The 12,363-nt window shown below is 38.4% G+C and overlaps 1 pseudogene; it reads right to left on the bottom strand.

Moving 5' to 3' along the window:
• Positions 1-12,067, bottom strand: part of LOC150088300 (calcium-transporting ATPase sarcoplasmic/endoplasmic reticulum type-like) — a 52,737-nt pseudogene extending 40,670 nt beyond the window's left edge.
• Positions 12,068-12,363: the final 296 nt, after the last annotated feature.

The following is a 12,363-nucleotide window of genomic DNA, read 5'->3' as shown; positions in this document are numbered from 1 at the left end:
ATTGATCTAAAGCTTGCCAGCTTGCTTCTAATCAAGATGTATTGATCAAATTTTCTCCTTTGTATTGTAACAACCCAGTAAATAAATATTTTTAATTTAATTGGATGGTGGTGGGGGGGTTCCGCTATTGAAAAAAGTTTGAGAACCGCTATTCTAAAGAAAGGTACACATATTAGAAAACAGAGGCCTTGAGCGCCAAGTATAATCATATTAAAATTAATATGCCAGCAACCACGAAACAGTTAAAATACTATTCATATTAATAGTACAAATATTGTTCTTTTCTTCAAGTCGAAGAAGATACTTTTCGCTATTTAATGTTCCAGTTTTTGCGTCTGCAAATTTTAATCTGAGAAAATAAGATGCCATTATTTTAGTGCTACAGTATGGATCCACGTGAAGTTTTCAAAAAATACCAGTTGGTGTAGGGTGAGTACTTTCTGCCGCAACCCAGTCATCTTCTGACAATACTGTGAATGCGATTGCGCGCCTGTACGTACATGGAGGGAGGAAATGGTGGTGGGAGGAGAGAGAGAGAGAGAGAGAGAGAGAGAGAGAGACTTATGGGTAGTTAATGGTTCTTCCCACAGAGTTAAAATGAATTTCCCGAGAATCGAAGTTCTTTGATTCACTTTATCGTTGTTTGTGACCTCCAGAATTAGATCGAAGGTACTTCGAAACAACAAGATAAAAAAGGAGCGAAAATAGAATTTTCTTAGATCTTGGCCGTTCAGTTTCATAAGTGCTGAGTAACAGTCTCCGCACTTGTGTATAATTAAAAAAAAAAAATCTCATTCCTGTCTGGAAGTTTATTGTCTTCAAAACACTATTCCAAAGTGTGGAGAGTACGCCTTTGGTAGGATACTGTTCGAGAACGAGATCCTACCAAAAGTGAGCTCTGGCATAGTGCGTTTCCAAACGGCGTGTTGAAATAACTTGGCATAATCACAGCTAAAATATTTAAAGAGAGTTGAACTGAATAGCATAAATGCTAGAATTTCGTAGATTTATGATTATATAAATCTACGACTCTCTCTCTCTCACTGTTTTTATTTATTTTTTTTTTTTGTTTTATTTCCTTTTCTTTAATAATAATTATTATTTTAACGTTTTATCTAATTAAATTTATTATTATAGAAACGGGATTTTCACCTGCTTGTACGGGAACTGCTGGCATTACACTGGTATCACACTTTCTCCAGTAGATGCAGGATTCTTTGTGGTCTTTACCACCGTACGTGATTATAGGAGACTGTTTCACCCATACGACTTGCTCTTCTTGCGCTTATGCTCCTATGGGGGAATAGACAGAAAGGTAGGGAAAGAAAGAAAGAAAGAGACATCTCAAAAAAAGTAGAAGTTACAAGATCAATGATCGATGATTAAAAGTAAAGAAAGTCTGGAAAATGTCCAAATTTCAAGCCAATAATGGTGGTCAGCATGAACTCATGCCAGGAGCACAGTATGAGCGAGATGACCCTGAGTTTCAGTTTCCATAGGAAAAAACAGATCTATACGTCTTGTCGGTGTATGTCCAATCCGATGTAAAAAAAAAAAAAAAAGGCTTCCAAATTGTTTGAGTACAGTACAAGTACTTATCACCAAAACTCATTAACAGTCCCAGTCAGTACTTATTGTCAATACTACTTATTTACGTGTGAGGTCCAATTCAGTTATTCATGTCCAATCAAGAAGACATCCAAGTTGTGTAGTATGAATATAAGTGAAAAGTACTTATTGTCACCAAAACTTATTTCCAAAGTATGAGGGCATCCATTGAATATCTAACACATAAGGAGTGGCAAGTATTGCCATTAAGTCATATTCCTCATTATAATGATAGGAACAAAATAGCAAAACCTATTTACAAATTCAAGTCAACCGGCAGTTCTTAGGAGACCATGTTTACCCTGCCATGTTGCATTTTTTTAACGGACAGAAAGGGGATCTTCCAAGGCGATAATGCGCCTTGTCATCGGATCCGCACTGTGCACAAGTGGTTCGAGGAATGCAGTCAAGATACCACCCATCTTGATTAGCCTCCAAATGAACACCTGTGGGATGTTTTGGAACGGGAAGTGAGGTGTATGGACACAGTTGTCATCTATTCCGGGACTGTGGAAAGCCTTTCAGCAGCATGGCTGCAAACGAATGTCTTCAGATATCTAGCGGAATTAATGCCCAAGCGAATAGCAGCTGTTATCCGTGCGAAATATGGCCCAACACGGTGTTAGGTAGGTGGTCATAATTCAGTGATTACTCTTTGTATTTCTCAGTACTGTGTTCAACACTAATCTTCTATCAACAAAACTTAACTAATCAGAATTCGATATTCAATTTAAGTAAGAGGTATCTGCTGTTATATTATAGCCTACTCTGTCTATTCATGGAAGTGGACGTATGATATCAGTGAGTATGTATGCGCGTGAGATATCATAATAAGTTCTTGTTCACAGTCTGACGTGCCTTGTTTTAAGACATATCAAAATTTGGAGCACCACCCATTTGCAACTCGGCGTTTATTTGTGCTAATTGAAACTGAGGAAATTTTCGCTGGTGTGAAGTTTTCACTATACACATCTAAAAATAAACAAAGTAGTGGTCAGTATTTTCGACAGGTCATTGGATAAGAAATTTTTTTTAATGCTTATTTCCCAACAGATCAAATTCTCTAGTAAAAGATATGCAATCGAATGATTTATGCCCAGGAAAGATCGACACACGGTCTATTTAAGCTCGTTAATTAATTTCACTGCTCGCGCTGTTGTATCTTTGGCTTTCTGTAAACGTGAGAATGAACTCAAGTAATCGATAAAGTAAATCGATCACGCTCTGAACGAGAAAGAAACCAACAAACTCAAGAGGAAGTTCGTTATCCATTTCCTGAGGAAATGTCTTTCACTGCCAGAATCCCTGTCCTGTTGAAATTCGAGCACCAAATGAGTGCGTTGAAGTTAGCAGATATGACTTCCTTCAAGATGCTTCATATATCAAGTGCATTTTGTAAGGAAAGAGGGTACTTAGAAGTTCGCTTCGGCAAAGAGGATTTCCTCAAGCTGGTTTGCAGCTGTCGGAAGGATGGAAATCAATGAAATCGTACACATGCGTAATACTGCCCACAGGTGTTGACTTCTAACAAATAATGAACGCTCACTCGGAACTTGAAAAGGCAACGTGACCACAAATTGAAAAGGTTATAAAGCTTTAGATTCTAGTGTTCTTCAAAACTGCTGATAAAAAAATATATAAAAATTGCAAAAGAAAAGCTCAATACCACTTTTAAAATGCGAACATATAGGCATACATTTTTTAGAAATTTTATTATGGAAGATTCTAATACTGTTGCATATTTTCCATAAGATCCTCAATCTCATGAAGAATAAGCGAGGTAGCATTGTTAAACTGGATTATGAAATGAAATGGCGATGAGCAAGATTTTTGAAGTGCTTGGCCCCCTTCTCTATTATAATAACGTTGATCTGCGTCTTTAATCATATCTTTAAACGAGACGTTTCCTTCGTGGCTTGCTGTTCATCAAGATAAAAACTATTCCAACACGCCAGAACATGTTTCGAAGAGTATTCCGCAGATTTTATCACCATGATGAATATTTTAATAAATGTACATCACTTAACAAATTCTATAGGTCATTGGATAATCACTTTCTTAATCACTATGCTTGTGAAAGAAGAACCAGAAGTACAAAGTAGTCATTCTCCAACTATTTACGCCATGTCGTAAGTGACATCGGTCCATGTCTCGTGTTCTAATAACCTATTGCTCTCCAGCCCCCCTTCCCTTATATGAAATGCTTCGAATAAAAAAACAAACAAAAATCGTTTAAAAGTACGGTCTCAAAGTACGCTCTCGGATCTTTGAAAAAACTCTCCATCAGGAGTTTTTCAGTTCTGCTCTTTGGATTACTCTAGGTACATACAGAACGTCTCCAATTCAAAATCCTTACGTTGAGACTCACGAACCTCCACTCAGTATCAGAAGAAAGATGTTACTGGTGAACTACTCAGCTAAAATTAAAGCTTTCCCATCCATCCTATTGGACACTAACTGCATGTTTAGTAGTGGGCAACCCACTACAGAAACAAACTCAGGAAAATTCGCCTAACGGTATCAGATTACAGAACGTAACGGAATGTTCACTTTCATAATATATTCTCAAAAACTTAAGAGATCCGGATCCCCGTGAATTACTTCCACTCTTCCTTGTGATGATTACTTTGAGTAATGGGGAAAAAGTGCGATGGTAAATATTAACATCCAGCAACGTATCTTGCTCATACCCATAGTTATTCCCACTTTAGTAAGAATTACATTGATCTACTTAAGATCTACATTGTTGGTTCTGGCAATAAAGTCGGTGGTGCAACTGTTGTATTCACTCATACAATTGTTTATATTTCAATTGCGGCTAAATGTAGCAGTAATACTGTTGAACTTCGTGCTATATAGCTTGCTCTGAAAAATATTGCGCTCCTGTCAAATCAATAAAAGTATAATTTATGCTGATTCAAAAAGTGCTCTCTTAGCTTTGAAAAACTCCTCTTCAACTTACAATCTCTTTATAAACTGATGCGTGTTGTCTTCTCTTGGATCCTCAGTCACAGTGGTATTCTAGGAAATGAGTCTTCAGATGACACTGCAAAATATCCCTCCAGCATAGCCACAACGAACGATCTAGTCTCCCCCTCGTGGGTAGCACAATTGGTATAATAGCCGCCCACCCCACACAGGGTGGAAAAGACCCCAGTTCAAAATACCGTCGATAACGCGGTGAATTTTTATCGGCATTTTTCAAAACGTGACTATTTTAGTTAGTTTTACTCGAGGGTAGCGTGTTTTTTTTTTTTTTTTCCCTCTCCCCAAAACTTTGGTTTTTGTCTATCAAACAGAAAAGCGACGAAAGAACACACGCAATTTACAGACAATTACGGCTCAATATGGTCTTAGTCGCTCAACAACTATGATCTAGCCCCATATCCTGATCTTAGAGTGAAAATACAGAGAATATGTATAGAACAATGGACACTTCTGAGGAAAAAGCCAAACGCATAACAAGCTCTTTAAACTGAACCCTGAATCATAATTATGGACTTCTAGCCTTCGTGAAAGAAAAGAAGTAATCCTAGCCAGAATTCGAATGTTATACTCACCTCACACTTCTTATTTTTGCTAGGAAATGATCCTCGCAGTGTAGCACTGCTGGCAATCAATAACAGTAAAGCATGTACTCATTGAATCTATCTTCTTCAACGATGCCCGCCAGTCTACATTCAGTTTCCTCTCAGATTTAAATGGAAATCTTGTCTTTGTCACTCAGCAGCATCATAGGTAATGACGCCAAACTCTCAAATTTTTTTCTTAACTGAAAATTCATGCGTATAACCGATTCTAACTGTTCCCCAAGCAGTTATCACACGCCCGGGAGCAGTTAGAATCTAATTGAGCCCACATTGCGCCTACCAAATTGATTGAGAAGCCTCAGTTACTTTGGTAGGCACAATATGGACAAAATAGCCTTTGCGCCAAAAACTCCCATAACATCAACAACATAAAGGTCCGAAGGGTTTAAGCGGCGACTGGGGCCAAGTGGTAGAAACAAGTAGATTTCTTAAATTAAATGTTAAAAAAAGTGTTTAATTTTATTGAGGAATCCCTAACATGGATGAGCCAATGGCTTTAGAAACAGTTTTCTAGAAAATGAAATGAAAGTTAATTCGGTGATGCGAAACTTGCGGTAATGGGTGAGAGAAGATTTTGAAAACAGAAAATAAACGAAGCCTTTTACATAGAATAGCCGCGTTGTTTTAAACAAAAATACGAGTAGAAACACGGAGAACTATGGAACGGGCTTTCCACCAATAAAATTAAGTAGGGAGTAAAGGAGTGTGGCTGGAGAACAATTAGCTGTAAGAACGTTCGACACTGGATTGGAGCAGCGCCACTTTAAGAATATCCTTAAGGTTAAGTTGATTAGAGACGCTTCTTACGAAATCACGTCAACAGTTCTAGGAAAATTTGTTGTTCTCACTCGTTGTGCATGTGGAGAAGAATTGTGGTATTTGGTTTGTAATGCGACGCACATTTAGTAAAATATTTATCAGGGTGTATAAATGTGTTAGAATAATTTATTATTGAGAGTTATTGTTTTTGTTCCAATACGTTAGTTTCTATAATTCTGCAATTCTGATTTAAAAGTATAACACATTTTGTTCAGTCATGTCAGAAAATTTTCTCTAACCGATAAAAATTCATTTTCGGTTCGTGGGAGCACTTTGTCACGATTTGCCTCAGTCGCCATTCTATATAAGCAGTATGTGGCGAAGTTCCTACACAGTACAAGATCGATGCATCAAGTATCAAACCCACCTTGCTCATAGCTATGTACAGAAACTATGCCTGACATATTGGCCCTTATATAGCTTTCATGAGGAGGATGTTTTCTATCTTAATGTGAAAATTAATTAGTTTATTTATTTATCAGAGCAAAACAGGTGAGAAACATTATAATGTGTTATATAAAAGTATTTACACATCGAGTAGCCAATTTATTGGCAAAGCTACACCTTATATTGCTCTTAGCTCTCAGACCCGGATTCGCGTTGGCATGGACAGAATGAATTTTGGAGATCTTGCCAAAGTGACCATCATCCGTATTAACTCAGTCCCTTCCCACAGTTGTTACAATTTGGATGGTTGTAGTAGATCTGTACTTCGAAAGCTTGTTTCACCTCATTCCACCTGTCCTAAGTAAAATAATGTGCCATACCGTGTAAAATGGCGCACTGTCCTGTTGAAAGAATCCATTTGCAGTTGGGTACACTACAATCATGAAGGAATTCATCTGTAGACGATGCTCACCAATGTCACCCAGACATTGGCGAGTATAGGCTTTCACCTTATCCAGCAGGAAACAGTAACGGGCAATATCCATAACTGCTCATTACTGCTCGTTCTTTGTTCTTTTGGTGTTCCTGAGCCCGCTATAAAACCGTATTCTTGTTTTTGCTGCCAGGAGTGGAACCCGTTTCAGTCCTCGGTCATAATACTTACCCATTCGAAATAAGATAATGCGAGTTGTACGTTCTCAAAAGAAGCAGATTTAGAAACAGCAGTACCAGAACCCATAGCAATACCCACAGAACCCACAGGAACTCCACAATTTTACTTTTGTGAGCGGGTTCTACCCTTAAGAAGAGTCTTGCTCACCGACAAGCGCTCCTCTGCTCACTTAATGGTAGATCATCAAATTCACGCCCAGGATAAGACATGCTAGTTGTATTTTCTCCAGACACACTAATTCTGCTACAGATGGCCTCAGCAGTAGCTTTATTATCACCAGTGATAACAATAACACGAATTCCAGCATCACGGCAACGATTAATGGAACCGAGCACCTCTTTGGGAGGATTCAATATACCCACAACACCAACAAAGGTCATGTCAACTTCATATGATGCAAATTATTGGAATCACAAAAATCCATTTCTTCAAATTTAAAAGGAGTGTCCATAGTAGCAAGAACTAATCAACCCAAAGTATCACGTCCAGTGCCATAAGAACGAGTTACTTCCAAAATACATCCTTCATTTCATGAGTTAAAGGCAGCTTTTGATTACCAAGCCGAAGATGTGTGCACCTCTCCAGAACCCCTTCAGGCGCACCCTTGGAAAACAGCTTTGGCCCAGAACCCAGACAACGAGAAACCTTTGTAGGAACACAGCTGCTCATAGATTTTCTGTCTCTTGAAAACTCCAAGGTAAATTCCTTCTTGCACATGCTCTGAATGCCATGATTAACAACTAAAGCAGAATCTCGTCTAGATTTCCCAGACTTATCAAAGTTCCATGGAACTTTGATAAGTCTGGGAAATTCTGGGAAATTCGTTCCACCTTTTCAAAGGCTTGTTTATACTCATTAAAATCAATCGATGAATCATTGCACATTGAACAAATAGTTGCAAGTTCAAATAGATATTCATAGTCTGAACATCTAGACTTTTGTTCTCTCAGAAACACATCTCCAATTGGTTCACAGGTAGAGCCTGTAGCTTCAAATTCATGGAAACTGATTTCATCATCTGCGGCTTTGCTAACAATGAGGAACCTGCTTACTGACATCTGATTAGTTGTTAGTGTTCCAGCTTTATCTGAACAGATAACAGAAGTACAGCCTAGGGTTTCTACAGAGGGCAGAGACCTAACAATAGCATTTTTCTTTGCCATACGTCTTGTACCCAGAGTCAAGCATGTAATGATAACAGCACGTAGACCTTCAGGAATGGCAGCTACAGCCAAAGCTGCAGAAAGTTTAAAGTAACAAACAGCACCTTAATCCAAGAACCACCATGAGCAGGATCATTAAAATGGCCTATATTGGTTGCACACAAAGCAACACAAATAATTGAAATAACTTTGCACAGCTGTTCACTAAATTCATCAAGCTGCTGTTGAAGAGGAGTTTTAACTTCTTCAGTCTCACACATTTCACAAGGGTATGTCTGCCGGGAGCAACTATTAATGATGTCACTAACAGATTGTCAGATTTTAAGGGGGGGGGGTTAAGAGATTATTATTATACACGTACACGATCTGATGATTTGTTGGAAAAATACAGGACCATGCTGAGGAAATTCCGCGAGCTAGGCCACAATGTCTGCAATTCTGCCCAGACAAAGGTGGTGCAAACGTTTTTGCCAGTATTATTGAGGATACCTTAAAGGTTCAGGGAAACTGCTAGTTAGGGAGCATGTGGGTAATACTGACACGCGTTTATCTGATAATATTGGTGAAAGTAACTCTTGCACATACCTCAAGAGTTCTTATCTGTTACCCCAACTGGACATATTATCTAGATGTTCTGGGGGCAGAAACGTTTCAAGTGAGCGGGTAGCTAATGCCAGGGAAGAGAGCCTAAAACACTTCAAGGGTTGTGTTAGGGTTGTTAAATATACAAGCAGAGTAAGTCTTAATTGTTTATATAGTAATGTTAGACGTGTATGTTAGAGGAACCAGTAGCAGGAAGTGATCATGGAGTTCTACAGTGGATGATGAAGAGAGAGAGAGGTAGCAGTAGTAAAAGGCAAAGGAATGGGTTATAATTTCAGAAAAGGAAATTACGAATGCCTTAAGGTGCTATATGGCCTCTATTAACTGGGTAGATATCGCAGAGAGGACGAATACAATTGAACTTCGGTATGCTTTTAAAACATTAATCACAGACGCCTTGGATGCGTATTTACCTTTAAAAAAATACTCCACGGGGAGGGTTCCAAGTTGGATGAATAGTGAAGTTGCCACATTACTTGAGCAGAAAAAGGTGGCATGGAAAGGTTACAGAGCAATAAAAAGTACCGAAGCGTATAACAGCTACAAGATAATCTATAATAGAGCCACAGAAAAGGTTCAACAGGCAAAGGCAGTTTATGAGAAATCGCTAGCAAAGAGGGGGATAAGGAATTCTTCACATATATAAATGCTTAGAAGAGCAGGACAAACTAGATCGGACCTTTAGGTAAGGGAAAGGGGATAGTAATAAATACACCAGCTGCCGTTGCAGATGAACTCAACAATTATTTTGCATCGATATTTACAAATGAAAAGCCTTTTGTGGCAATGGGAAATTGTGGGAGCGAAATTAAAAATATGTAATTAATGATATTGAAATTTCGCAAGATTATTTAATGAAAAAGCTTTCGAGCCTACAAGCCAGTAAGGCTCCTGGAGTTGATGGAATATACCCTATAATCTTAAGGGAGGTGGCAAGTGAGTGTACTGAACCATTGAGACTAATTATGCGAGCATCACTAGACTCCAGGGAGATTCCGTTGGATTGGAAAAGTACCAATGTATCTCCCATACATAAAGGTCGTTCTAAGAGTGAAGTGGGAAATTATCGACCTGTCAGTCTGACTTCAGTGGTAGGGAAATTCATGGAGGCAATGATCAAGGGTGGAATTCAGGATCATTTGGATAGAATTGAAATTCTCAAGGATACTCAGCATGGTTTTGTAAAGGGAAAATCATGTTTAAGAAATCTGGTTCGCTATTTTGAAAGGATCACTCATGAGCTGGATTTAGGTAATAATTTCGACATTGTTTCTTTAGATTTCAGCAAAGCTTTTGACTCAGGCCCACATGAGCGGTTGCTTTATAAGCTGGAAGAGGTTGGAATCACTGGGAAAATCCTTACATGGATAGCAGGATGGCTTCAGGGCAGGAGGCAGAGGGTTATGATAAATGGCTATTCCTCAGATTGGGTTGATGTAAGAAGTGTGGTTCCCCAAGGATCAGTATTAGGACCACTGTTGTTTTTAATTTTCATAAACGACATCGATGAAGGGATAGAGGGCGTGATGTCTAAGTTTTCAGATGATGTTAAAATTGGTAGAGTTGTTAATAATCACTGTCAAGCTGAGCTTCTTCAGAGAGATCTAGATAGACTTCAGGAATTGTCAGAAAAATAGCAGCTATGCTTTAATCCAACAAAGTGTAAATTATTACACCTGGGAAAGAGTAATCCCAAAATAACTTATTCACTTGGTGGAGTTCAACTAAACCCAGTACTGGAGGAAAGGGACTTAGGTGTTACGATACGGTCAAACATGAAATTCTCTGAGCATTGTAAACATATTGCAAGGAAGGCCCATGGTGTCCTATCAATGATCTATCGAACTTTTCCAAGTAGAGGACGTGATATGGGACGTGCTAATCCCATTATATAAGGTTTTTTTAGACCACACTTGGAATACTGTGTTCAAGTATGGAGACCGCACCTAAAGAAAGACATCGAACTTCTTGAAAGGGTGTAAAGACGGGTAACTCGCCTGGTGAGATCGGCAAAAGGGCGTCCTTATTAAGAAAGACTTCAAGTTATGTGGGTTGCAGAGTTTGGAAACTAGACGCCTTAGAGGAAATTTGATTGAGGTGTTTAAGGCTCTGAGAGGCATCAGTAAAATTAATGAGGACGAAATTTTCAAGATTGTAAATGATGCTAGAACTAGGGGACAAATTCAAGTTACGGGGGGGTGGAGATGTTTAGATTGAACTGCAGGAAGTTTTATTTTAGCCAGCGAGTTATAAATTACTGAAATAAGTTGCCTACATGGGTGGTAGAGGCTGACAGTTTGGGGAAATTCAAAGGCCATCTGGATAGTACTTTCGTGTGAGGGAAACGCATAGAATGATAGGTTTAATTTCCTTTTCTTTTATTAATTATTAGTTTTTTTATCATTGTTTTATTCGTTTTATTATTATTATAATTTTTTTTTCTGGCTGGTGCATCCATAGGCTTTCTTGCGCCATGCGGCCATTGCTAATACTAATTTCTGTACGGATTTTACCAATGGAAGTTTCCAGAGGAGTTCCAATTACAACACCTCTTGCTTTGCCTGATGCAATATCGGTACCAAAAAAGAGACTATTTTTCTTATCTTGGTTCACAGCCCTAGGATCAGTGTGTTTTATAACAGACACAGATTCACCTGTCAAAATAGACTGGTCAACCCTCAAAGTTGTGGAAAAATTTTTAATTATCCTGAGATCTGCTGGAATTTTGTCCCCAACTGAAACTTCAACAATATCACCAGGAACAATTTCTTTCGCTCTAATCTTTTGTACACCTTGTTTATCTTGCCCTGACCATTTTACCCATTTCAGGCTCATACTCTTTAAAGGCTTCAATAGCACTCTCTGCACACACCAACAATTGCATTGGCAATGAGAATAAGCAGAATAACAAAAGGCTCTACGAAGGCAGTAATCTGCGAACTTTCATCTTCATATTCTTTAAATCGTGCTAACTCAAATGATATAATAGCTGCAAGAAGTAAAATTTTTACTAAAAGAACATCAAACTGTTCAAGGATTAGCGGCCACAGTGGTTTTGCTTCCTCTGCTGGCAATTCATTTGGCCCATATTTGGTGTCAAACCTCGCTCATTCGCTTGATCAGGTGTCAAACCTCGCTCATTATCTGTGTTAAAATAATCCAAAACCTCCTGATATGTTTTTGCGTGTGCTAATTCCATAGTTAATAATTCAATGAAAAGGGGTAAACTGAGAAAAGAGGGACAAAAACTCTATGAAAGTGTCCAGTAACGTTGACTTCAAAATTTGAAATCAAATATCAGAAATAAAAATCCCAAACATGCTTGCTTTCAACACCTCAGGGCAATTACATCTTCATGCATTTCAAAATTACCACACACATACACCAACAGATCTTCAATATAAAACTCCGTCGTTGCAGCAGTTGTCATCCAGTGATACGTTAAGAATAACATTTTATTATTCTCATGGACGCCATAATAATTAAATCACAGTTTTTCTGAAGTTTCAGTTTCTTTCTT

The sequence above is a fragment of the Mastigoproctus giganteus genome, chromosome 3, assembly GCF_048544385.1.
Source record: "Mastigoproctus giganteus isolate SK-2022 chromosome 3, ASM4854438v1, whole genome shotgun sequence".
In the NCBI taxonomy this organism is placed as follows: domain Eukaryota; kingdom Metazoa; phylum Arthropoda; class Arachnida; order Uropygi; family Thelyphonidae; genus Mastigoproctus; species Mastigoproctus giganteus.
Note: the sequence above shows the minus strand (reverse complement) of the source record. Positions and strands in the feature narration are given on the sequence as shown.